Source organism: Oratosquilla oratoria, chromosome 44, assembly GCF_046742065.1.
Source record: "Oratosquilla oratoria isolate Oo_2021 chromosome 44, ASM4674206v1, whole genome shotgun sequence".
NCBI classification, from domain to species: domain Eukaryota; kingdom Metazoa; phylum Arthropoda; class Malacostraca; order Stomatopoda; family Squillidae; genus Oratosquilla; species Oratosquilla oratoria.
Genome location: NC_134820.1, coordinates 19,974,793 through 19,984,792, shown reverse-complemented (window position 1 = coordinate 19,984,792; position 10,000 = coordinate 19,974,793).

Below are 10,000 nucleotides of genomic sequence, written 5' to 3'. Positions count from 1 at the left end.
GATAATGTATATTGGATAAAGAGGTCAGGGGTGGAGGGGGGAGGGAGGGGGTTAGGGATTATCCACTCCTACCGGACGACAAGCTAGCTTCTCCCTCGCCACTTACTTGTGGTGTTCCTCAGGGTTCACTCCCAGCACATTCTTCCCTTTTCCCAACCGAACTAACTCCTGCGGTTAGAGACCAACGACAGGCACCTGAAAGACCTGTCATTGCTAAACAGAGGACAGGTAGAATAGTCTCCCTATCGCCTGTCTTCAAAAACCGTCAATATCTTCGTTTCCTTTTGGAGGTGCTACCTCAAGGGACTGACACTCGATCACCGGACTGAGTCCAGATTATCTTTCAACTTGAAATCTATTTCCTCCACTTTTCCATATAAGGAGAGTGACACCGGTGGTTACTACCCTCCTATTGTTTCAAACCGTTGAGATAGATTCACCCAAAACTAACAACAACACATATAGCAGTTCAACGTTTCCCCAAAGAGCTCTATAGGAGAACTCATAGACCGTTCGCAGCCGATGCGGGGTTGTGAGGTTCCAGTGAGTGAATCTTAAAGCAACGTGTATTATATTTCCCACGGCGATGGGGTGTGACTGGAGATAGGAAGTGATCTCAGCCCCATAACACCACAGATTATAAAGCAAATAATGCAACCTCTCCCTATCAACAGACACTTCTCACTCTAAAAAATCTTTCTCTTAAAAATGGGGTTTATTTCCTCTGCCTGATGCACCAAACACATCGATCCTTTGCAAACTACCTGTTACCATCCACCTTTCAGAGAATGCAACATTTCCCTATCAACAAACACTTCTCACTCTAAAAAAGATCTTTCTCTTAAAAATTGGGTTTATTTCCTCTGCCTGATGCACTAAACACATCGATCCTTTGCAAACTACCTGTTACCATCCACCTTTCAGAGAATGCAACATTTCCCTATCAACAAACACTTCTCACTCTAAAGCAGTGGTTCCCAACCTTTTTTTTTTTTAGTTTTACAATTATACGTACTAAGTTAACCTTAATCCTAATGCCGGGTACCGTAATGTTTTCTTGATTTTATTTTATTTTATTTTATTTTCAATTTTTTTTGTCAGCCCTCCATTACCCCCGAAAATGTGTTACATCCCCCCCAGGGGGTAATTTACCCACAGTTTGGGAACCACTGCTCTAAAAGATCTTTCTCTTAAAAATGGGGTTTATTTTCTCTGCCTGATGCACTAAACGCATCGGTCCTTTGCAAACAAAGGATTACAAAGGATTACAAAGGCGGAGCATGCCGACAGGAGACCTTTTGATCCATATCTAGGTCGGATGCAAAAAAAAAAAAAAAAAAAAAAAAAAAAAAAAAAATTAAAACTATAATAATGTAAAAATAACAAATGAAATACATAAATAAATGCATAGGTATAGTTGAATAACAAACAAAAAGGTAAATAGTAAATGCTTATAAATTGACAAACTACCTGTTACCATCCACCTTTCAGACACTGTCTCTAGATCACAGAACCCGGAAAAAACATCAGAAATATCGCGCTTCAGACTTCAGGTCAGGAGCCAACTCGTCCCCTTGACTTCTGAAGCTCTGAAGCGGGAGACACGTTGGCTGAAACATTGTCATCAACCTCTGACCACACAAATCACAGACCTGAATTCACTGCTTCGGAAAACTGCCAATTGAACCTCCTTGACCACCTGACTTTGTAATCCAGATCTCTTAGACGGTAATTGACTGTTCAAGAATAGAGTTACATTTCCAAACCCGGATAGTATAGACTTTATTGTGATACGGCGTTTGCACATAAACACAGTATTCTTTATAATGAACTTGTTCAACAGAATATGAATGAAGGATACTTCCAGAGAAGCAACCATCCATCCTTTCCCCCAACTTGAGGATTTTGTAAAAAAAAAAAAAAAAAATAATAATAATAATAATAATAGAACACTTAAAAATAAGGCTGAATAAGTGCAACATGTTTTTAAAAACAAGGGTAAAGTAAAGACATATGATTGCAAATAAATTTAAAATTCTAGCCTCTCGAAGCAAATCTGTCCTTTTGCTAGGTGTCTCGTGATGGTACTCCTAACAATGAACGATCCGACAAAGCATCCCGTGATGTAACATCGACTGTTTTCGATGCACCTACCTCTCTGCCTACAACAGATATCTATCCTATCCTTCGCTCCATACCATAGAAATAGAGAGGTGAATACTTCGAGGATACTCCCATTTATTTTGATAGCGCAATGGGCTAAGTCACAGGTCACTTGTTACGTCTGAGCTGGGTTCAAGTCCTTAGCTTGACCACGTATCAGTTTCCGTATATAGGCTTCCATCGAGCTCCTCGTTAGTGTCGACTGTGATGGCATGGAATTAAAGTATATTAATGTGGTTGAAAAAGATGGATATATATATATATATATATATAGATATATATATATATATATATATATATATATATATGAGATCAAATATGCGGCCAGAAACATCTTCTCAATAGAGTAATCAACGTTTTCAGACAGTGTCTGCGTCATATCCCTTTTGTCCAACGCCCTCAACAGTTCCTGATGTCCTCCTTTCATTGCAACACACTTTAGAATTGAATGTCCTACCTACTCAGTCCCATACAAAAACCTCCTCATTTCTCCTCTTACTCTTCAAACAACGAAGTCATTACATCACTTTTTCTGAGAATTAATTCCAAAATATTTATATGCTCTTTACACTTTCCTTTAGATGAAACTTCTTTCCAAAATGTAACGGCGTCCTTATCGTACACATCGACATAACACGCCAGATTATGAATGTCACGCTTTCATATATATCTTTAAGGGGTTATCATATTGGGCTGTTTTTCCTCCAACCTCCGATTAATCGGCGGTACAACCCACCTCCAGAAAATTTTCCATCGTAAAATTACTATGGCAAGATATTTTTTCTTAAAAAATAAATAAATAAATAAACAAAAACAAATAATCAAATTAATGGATAAATAAATAAGTAAATAGATAAATATATAAATAGATGAAATAATAGAATGTCATTTAATATGCTGGAGGAAATTATTTTGCTCCAACATATCAGATTCCTTCCAGAAACCTATGGGCTACAAATCTACTCGAAAAGTCGAAGGAAAATTTGCCTAATGTGATAACGCCTTTACACTTCTAACTTCCCCTCTCCTCCCACAGTTCACCATAAACCCACAACAACACTCGATACAGGTACGATATTTTCCTTAAGGATAGAAGCAATGGTGATTTATCAGCAACGAGACAAAATGCGAGTCATTACGGAGAATTTCCAATACAGATATTGTGGACACTAAATAAGCTGGAAATAGGTTTCATTTGGAAGTGGGTAGAAACAACTTCGCCAACCGTGTAGTTAATGAATGGAATAAACTTCCTGCAGAGGCAGTGCAATGTAGTTCAGTTCGAAGCTTTAAGATTTGTTTAGATAAACATCTAAGTAAGATGCTGTAATGACTGCCATTTTATGTTATTTGTTTATTTGTTTATTATTTTTCTGTTTATTATTTGCTTCATTTATTATTTATTATCTGTCAATTTATTATTATTTACTCTTTACCTGTTTGTTTACTTATTTTATTGATTATTTATATTATATTTTTTATTCCTTTATCATTATTATATTTTTTTCGCATCCGACCTAGTTATGGACCAAAAGGTCTACTGTCGACATGCTCCGCCTTTGTAATCCTTTGTAACCCTTTGCTGACATCACGGAAAATCTGTATGGGTATTGTGATGAATCTCATTGCCCATATAAGACCGACTATATCGTTATTATGAATAACTTGCACTGATTATGAAAAATGTGATCTGTTAAGGAAGATTTATATCCCTATTATGGATATGAAAAACACGCGTTACGGGAAATTTCCTATGCCGGTCTTACGAGGATGGAAATTTCTGTTCGTCGATGTGACGACAATCGCGTATTCCTGTTACGAAGTGTGACGATGACCTCTTTATCATAACACACTTCAATCCGCATCACTTAACACTGTCACGCCTATTACGCCATCTATCATTTCTCACACGAACCAAAAAGCGTTATTACGCCCTTTACTCACGTCCCTCCTCCCCACCTCCTCCTCCTCCTCCTCCTCCTCCTCCTCCTCCTCCTCCTCCTCCTCCTCCTCGTCCTCCTCCTCCTCCTCCTTCTCCTCCTCCTCCTCCTCCTCCTCCTTCTCCTTCTCCTCCTCCTCCCCTCCTCCTCCTCCTCCTCCTCCTCCTCCTCCTCCTCGTCCTCCTCCTCCTCCTCCTCCTCCTCCTCCTCCTCCTCCTCCTCCCTCACCCTTCCTTCTTCCTGTAGTCTCCACCTCCTCCTCCGACCTTCCTATACAGTTGCGTAACCAATTCCGATTTTTTTCTTTTTCTTTTTTAATTCTTGCGTTGTTGACGGACTCTTAAAAGAAAGAAGCTTTTCCATTGCGTGACGGCTCACAAAGACTTTAATAGAATAACCTGCCGGCACTCAGGAGAGAAGAACAAGTACCAATCGGGACGTAAGGAGCCGGGGCTCAGTTCGAACCTCTCCTCGCTACCGACGAAGGTCACACTTGGCTGATCAGACGTCTCTAGCGACAAGCAGAACTAAAGGTTAAGTGATACGTAGGCACGGAAGGAGGTGACATCTCTTCTCATCCACTACCCAAATCTTTCAACCAAGTGTCGCACTTTGTGGGTTTTATTCTGTCTATCGATAGACGTTTCAAACCTCCTCAGGGGAAAGAGATCTCGACTGAAGGAAGTCTTCGTTGTTCTGAGACTCTTCGAAGACAGAAATCTGTTTCCCAAAGAGGAAAATATCGTTTGTCTTTGGATAGAATTAAGTTGATGTAGTTGGCAACTTGGTTGAAGGTGTTAGGAGGTAATTATTGAACATTGTTTGCCTCCACAACGTGAACTTACTGACATCTCCCTTCCCTCTTCCTCCCTCTTTCATCCTCCCTCCACTCTTTCCTCCCTCCCTCCCCTTTTCCTCCCTCCCTCACCTTTTCCTCCCTCCCCCTCTTTCCTCTCTTCCTCCCATTTTCCTCCTTTCCTCCTCTTTTCCTCCCTCCCTCTATCACCCTCCCTTCCCTCTTTCATCCTCCCTTCCTCTTTCCCCCTTCCTTCTTTCCTCCCCTTTTCCTCCCTCTTTCTCCCTTTCCTCCCTTCTTCCCCTTTTCCCCACTCCCCCTCTTTCTCCCCCTCTTTCACTCCCCCTTTCCTTCCTCCTTCTTTCCTCCTTTTCTCTCCTTTTCCTCTCTCCCCCTCTTTCCTCCTCAAACTCATTCCTCTCTCCCTATTCCTTCTTCATTCGACCTTACTTGCCCTCACACCCACCTTAGTCAGTATATCTGGAAAAGGATCAAGGAAAAAATCTAGTAATAAAACTAGGGATGGTGGTTACAAGAATATATATATATATATATATAAATATATGTATATATATATATATACATACATATATATGTATTTATATATACTGTATATACATACATATATATGTATGTATATATACTGTATATACATGAATATATATTTTATATATATATGTATATGTATATATATGCATATGTATATGTATATATATGTATATGTATATACATATATGTATATATATATATATATATATATATATATATATATATATAATATACATATATATATATATATATATATATATATATCAACCACAAATTCACTTTAATTCTAAGCCATCAACATCGAGAAACTCGAGGAGGCATACATGCATAAATTGAAACATGGTGCAGCCAAAGGCTCGAGCCTGCGCTAGCACGTGACTAGTAATAGTGACTTAACCGACTGCGTCATCAAGAGAGATATAATGCATGTGTGTGTGTGTATATATATATATATATATATATATATATATATATATATAATATATATATATATACATATATGTGTGTGTGTGTGTGTGTGTGTATGTATACATATGTAACTAAAGGCGTTTTCCCTTTATAAAGTGAATGGGCAAGTCAAAGCACATACCCACATCATACGTAATTAAATTCCATTTAATCAACATTCCTCTCTCATCACCACTAGATAGACGAGTCATTCCCAATCCCTTTTTCATTGGCTAGGTTAGACGAAGTGCAGCGAGGCACAGCTGTTTTTCACGGAAAGAGGGAGAGAGAGAGAGAGAGAGAGAGAGAGAGAGAGAGAGAGAGAGAGCGCAAAACTGGTTTCAAGGAAAATTGCCCCAAAAAATTATATTCGAGTTCACAATATCAGATTTAGACATTTGTTGAAATCTCACAACACTCCATTATATGCAAAGAAAAAAAAACGTTTAAATTTGTTTATATGAAGACAAATTGTATGAAAACGTTACTCAGGGCAATTTCCTGTACACGTTTCTAAACGTTTTCGTCGACTTCCCACCGAGAGAGTGGTTAATGAAAGATTAACAAAAGAAAAATATGAGTGAATCATTAAACAATATTTAAAACTAGATCAAATTGATTGTAATCTCTCTTCTTCCCACAAAAACAATAAAATCTAATCACCAATCAATCACTAATCTCAAATATAAACATCATTACCGTTCCCAAATCATGCAGACCCAAATCACAACAATTAAACCAATCACAGTTCCTAATCATGAACTCTTGTCACTGAAAATACTCCTCCTCCCCCTTCCTCCTCCTCTTCCTCCTCCTCTTCCTCCTCCTCTTCCTCCTCCTCCTCTTCCTCCTCTTCCTCCTCTTCCTCCTCTTCCTCCTCTTCCTCCTCTTCCTCCTCCTCTTTCTCCTCCTCCTCCTCTTCCTCCTCTTCCTCTTCCTCCTCTTCCTCTTCCTCCTCTTCCTCCTCCTCTTCCTCCTCCTCTTCCTCCTCCTCTTCCTCCTCTTCCTCCTCTTCCTCCTCCTCTTCCTCCTCCTCTTCCTCCTCCTCTTCTTCGTCCTCTTTCTCTTCTTTGTCCTCTTTCTCCTCTTCCTCTTCCTCTTACCCCTCCTCCTCTTCGTCCTCTTTCTCCTCCTCCCCTCCCTCCTCCCCTCTTCCCCCTCTTCCCATCTTCCCACCTTCCCCTCCTCCCACCCTCTCCCCTCCTACCACCCTCTCCCCTCCTCCCACCCTCCCCCTCCTCCCACCTTCCTCCTCCTTCCCCCTCCTCCCCCCTCCCCCCTCCTTTCGACCCCAAGGCTGACTGAAAGAGCCTGGAGTCATCCAGACAGTCTGTCAGTCTGTCAGGCGTGGCGCCCCAGACTTCCCAGGGACAACGGAGACTGGGGAATAGACTGTCGAGTCGAGGGATCATTAAATGGGATTTCGTGTTGGCGTTTTCCTTGTAGGGTCCTCTGTCGGTTCACTCACCCTAGAATACGTCAACCTTGACGGGATCTCCTTACGCCTTCGCAGTGCTTGGAGTTTCTCTCTCTCTCTCTCTCTCTCTCTCTCTCTCTCTCTCTCTCTCTCTCTCTCTCTCTCTCTTGTTCCTTAGTTTATTTTTTTTTCTCTTTTTCTTTTTTGCTTTATTTTATTTTGTTTTATCTTTTTATTTATCTATTTATTTATTTATCTATTTTTACTTTAGTTTATTATGCCCTCACACTGCTTGGATTTTTTTTTTTTTTTTGTCTTGTTCCCTTTATTTGTCTTTCGTTAGTTTTTGTTTTTTTCCTTTTTTTATTCTGTTTATTTGTATTTTTTATTTATTTATTTATTTATTTTTTAGTCTCTTACGCCCTCACAGTGCTTGGAGGGGTTTTTGGATTTTTGTTTTCTCTGTTGTCCTTTTATTTGCCTTTCGTTAATTTCTTTTTCTTTTCTTTTTTTCGTTGTCTTTTTTATTTTTTATTTTTTTCACTTTTTCTTTTACTTTAGTCTCATACGACCTCACACTGCTTGGATTTTTTTTTTCTGTCTTGTTCCTTTTATTTGTCTTTTGTTAGTTTATAATTTTTCTATTTCTTTTTTATTTTTGTTTTCGTTTTCTTTTTTATATTTTACTTTTTCCTTTTTTTTTTCTTTTACTTTAGTTTCTTACGCCCTTATGCTGCTTCGCGGATTTTTTGGATTTCATTTTCTGTCTTGTTCCTTTTATTTGTCTTTCGTTAATTTTGTTTTTCTTTATATATATATATATATATATATATATATATATAATATATGTATATATATATATATATATATATATATATATATATATATATATATATATATATATATATATATCTTCTGTCAAGTTTCTTTTGTCTTTATTTTACTTTCTTTGTTTTTTCTTGTTTTCCCCTTTTCTACTTTACTTTATTCTCCTTATTCTGATTCTTCTATTTTTTTCACTTTTATTTTAGTTCCCCTTTTTATTTTCCCTTTTCAATATCTTTAATGTTCTTTTTTTTAAGATTGTTTTTAATTTTTTCTTTAGTTTATCTTTTTCATTTCTCCATAAATCTTTTCTCTAATTCTACTTATCTTAATTCTCCTCTCTTTAGTTCTACTTTATTCATTCTAATGTTCAAAATTTATCCCTTCTTTTTACATATCTTTTCTTTTTATTTATATTGAACTTTTTCAGTCCACAGAACATCAAACCTCAATTACTAGTATTCCATTTTGAGCCGAGATCATGCTTGTCAAAAAAAAAAAAAAAAAAAAAAAAAACCGAGTTACTCTGGTCCGTAGGGGGGAGCCAAGAATTTCCATCAAACGTTGACTTCACAAAACCTATGCAGGTAGTTGTGCCACTATCAGCCGAGCGGTTAGTTAACCTCGACATCGATAGTATAACCTAGAGGTGGGACTTGGATAGATTCTGCTTGCTGAAGGGGCAGAGGAAGTATGGAGGATATGGGGATGGAAGGGGAATATGGGGGAAGAGGGGGGAGTATGGGGTGGAGGGGGAGTATGGGAATGATGAGGGAGTGTGGGGTGGAGGGGGGAATATGGAGTGATGGAGTGTGGGGTTGAGTGGGAGTATGGGTGGAGAGGTGTAAGGGGAGTGGAAGGTGCATGGGGTGGAGGGGGGAGTATGGGAGTAATGGGGGAGTGTGAGGTGGAGGGGGAGTATAGGGTGCAGAGGTGTATGGGGAGTGGAAGGTGCATGGGGTGGAGGGGGAGTCTAGGAATGAAGGTGAATACGGGGAGTGGAGGGGAGTATAGGGAGTGGAAGGGAGTATGGGGAGTGGCGAGGAGTATGGGGAGTGGAGGGAAGTATGGGGATGGAGTGGTAGTATGTGGGTAGAGGGGGTGTATAGGGGTGGAGGGGGTGTATGCAGGTGGAGTGGGAGTGTTGGGGTGGAAGGGGAGTATGGGAGGTGGAGGGAGGTAGGAGGTGGAGGGGAAGTATAGGGTGGAGGATGAGTGTAGGTGGAGAGGAGTGGGAGGTGGAGTGTGAGCATAGTAGTGAGGGGGAGTATGGGAGGTGGAGGGGAGTATGGGGATGGAGGGGGAGTATGGAGTGGGGGAGTATAGGAAGTGGAGGTGGAGAGGGTGTACAGGAGATGGAGGGAGAGAATGAGGAGTACAGAGGGAGTATGGGGTAGTGTTTATTTTTCTTTTATCCCTTGAGTGAATAAAATCTTAACCACTTCAGCACGAGTCAAATTATCGCGCGCAACATCGGCTGCCATATGTACGATACATCACACTACTTGCATTATAAAACATAAAGTCACTGATTTATTACTTTATTTTTATTTCTTTTTACTCAGAGTAATAATTAACACACAAAAAGTGATCAAAGCAGTTCACAGAATTCGTGGGTAATTCGTGTACAACTACAATATATATATATATATATATATATATATATATATATATATATATATATATATATATATATATATATATATATATATATAATGGCATCCTCGCGCCTTAAGACGCCTACGTAGTCTTCATCGTACCGTAGTGGATTATAGTGACATCGAGAACGAAAATATGAAAAATGAATATTATGGAAGAAGCCAAACGAGATCTTTCAGAGCTGACGCATCAATTTGAGGTATT